This window comes from Vicugna pacos, chromosome X, assembly GCF_048564905.1.
Source record: "Vicugna pacos chromosome X, VicPac4, whole genome shotgun sequence".
Taxonomy (NCBI): Eukaryota; Metazoa; Chordata; class Mammalia; order Artiodactyla; family Camelidae; genus Vicugna; species Vicugna pacos.
In genome coordinates this window covers 14164618-14167274 of record NC_133023.1, presented here as the reverse complement: position 1 = coordinate 14167274, position 2657 = coordinate 14164618, and positions in this window count along the sequence as shown.

The following is a 2657-nucleotide window of genomic DNA, read 5'->3' as shown; positions in this document are numbered from 1 at the left end:
TACAACTCATGAATAATAGAGTAATAAAAAAAAAACCTAAATGTTTTAGACCTGTCGAGTCATTGGAGTAACTTAGATAGAAATTATGAAATTGCATTATTTCTGTCTTGGGTATTTGCTCAACAAGATCCTGGCAAATAAATCCAATTCAAGAGACAGATTCAGGGGGAATCATTTGCTTTTCCCTCTCTGCTGACACTACATTCTTCAAGTGACAAAGAAGAGCTAAAAGGGAACATATTCTGTGAAATTAAATAATATATATCAAACAGAGTGTGGCCAGTCCTCTGGAACTGCCTGAAACTCTCCAGTGAGAAGCAAAGGGAATTTTTGCTAACCTGCTGGTCCTCTGACAGCTGATGCCCCCCCCCCCCCCCCCCCGTCTCTCTTACTCTCTTAGCTGCTTTGCTTCTTGAAACTAGATGGAGCATCCTTAAAGAAACAGGGGTCCTCTGTCTCTCTATTTTAAATTATTAGTAGTTTGGGAAGCTTTCTGGAGTCTGTAGGACATGGGCCAATTATGAGCAAGAGACACAGACAGATGGGGTGGAAGATGGGGTGCGGGGGGAGAGAGGGAGAGAGAGGTGAAATGACCTTGAAAGTCCTTGAAAATATACTGGCTTTAGAAAGGCTTTTAAAAACCAATCACTAACTCAATATGATTAATTACCTTAAAGTAGCTTGTAGAGTGTTTCCTGAGCAGAATTGGAGGTCACTTCAAACAAGTAAATAAACCACAGCTAATGTGCTTACGTTTTAAAGAGAAAAGGCAATTGCTAAAAATGTCCATCCAGTTTCCATTACTTACTACAGTGTTTATCGATCTAAAGTGGCTCAAACAGTATTTTCTTTGTTCAAACCAATTTAGCTGGAGGGAAATTCAACAGTTCGCCTTGCGACGGGGGGGGGGGGGGGGGGGGGCAGGGGGGGCGGTGTTCTTCAGGTGAGAAGCTGTTGTTTCTCAATCCAACAGCAGCTCACCTAAGAGGAATGACTGGGTTTCTATTAAAACAAAGCAATTTTTACCTCAAATCACTATTGGTTTAGCTCTTGGCCCTTGAGACTGAAAATAGGTCTGGAATTAGCAATATCAGCATAATATGAGCAAACATCAGAAATGTAGACTCTCTGGCCCCACCGCAGTCCTAACTGAATCAGAATCTGCTTTTTAACAAGATGTTTTGTGATTCATATGCACCTTAATGTTTGAGAAGTATTAGTCTAGGCCAACAGGAATTGTTATTTAAACATTTGATAGAAAAGAGAGCTGGTTAAGAAAAGGAAAAAATGCTACCTGATAAAAGCACCTTTCTCCAAAGATATATTGGTTTTGATAAACTTGCTCCTATCCACCAATCTAGCCTTGAAGTAAAAACTTAATAGGCCCTATGGCCACATGGCCCAACATATAAGTACAAAAGCCGAATCTAAATTTGTTAAGTGATATCCAAAATGCTAACTAGGGGCAGACTTCAAAGGATAAATCTTAATCTAATTATTACACAGAAGTGCTTTAAAAGCATTTTTTGTGGCTAAGGTTACCAGCCGCACAGAACTGGCCAACGTGGTACAAAACTCTAAGGACTAAGATGCATTTGGTCTTAGAGGTATAGAGTTTAGGGAAACTCGGCTAGAGCAAACACTGAGTTTCTGCCGGCTTAGACGAAGGTACCATCTCGGGAGACTGATGTGAAACATCTGGGCCAGGTTTGGCAGCCACCATGCAAAACTGTTTTCAGGGAAAGTCTGTGTGAAAACGTTCACACCCACAGTGTAATCAGGAAAATTTCCTTTCAGTCATCTTTGTTGTTTGATACCAAGCAGACCAATTTCATTTCCCTATTGGGATAGTTTTATTCAAATGATCTGCAAGGGAAAAATTGTTTTTTCCACTTTGCCATGTTTATTCCCCATGAACATCTAACTGCTTGTTCTGAAGCTTTATCTGGAAGTGGCATGAAGAACCTCTTCCCACAGAATGAAGTTGTGCAGGGACTGTCTGAGGCAGCAGAAATAGTGGGCTACAAATAGACAAGAGACCTTGTCTCTAACCCATCAAGTGGCCATATACGCTCACCAGCTAGAAAATATTCAAAGGAGACCACGTTTGCCTCTGTCTAACTCAGCCAAAATCTCTGTTCAGCGAACTCACTAACAAACAAAAAGCATTTAGCTTTTCTTACTTTAATTTTTTTCATGAGAAAGTGTGTGTGTTTTTAGAACCAAGAAAAAAATTGGGGGTGGGTGGGGCATAGTTCAGTGGTAGAGCCCATGCTTAGCAGGAACAAGATCCTGGGTTCAATCCCCAGTACTTCCATTAAAAAAGAGAGAGACAGAGACAGAGAGAACCCAGTAAAATAAAACTGAATACCTTAAAAAAAATTTTTTTTTCCTTCCCTGAAGCAAATCCATGTTTTGTTTTTTGGCAAACACTGATCACTTTCACTCAAAAATTCCTAATCATAGTGATACTTAGCTTGTGCTTGCTTCGGCAGCAAATATACTATAGTGATCCTTGGCTTGTTTTTACAGGTCATCTTAGAACAAGGGTTTAAATAAAATGGACTATTGAGTCTAGTTCTTTTTTCTGCTTAAACTGGTATCTAGTTTTGCTGAGTTGGTGAAGATAGTCTTGAAAAATACAAGCCTAACTTTCA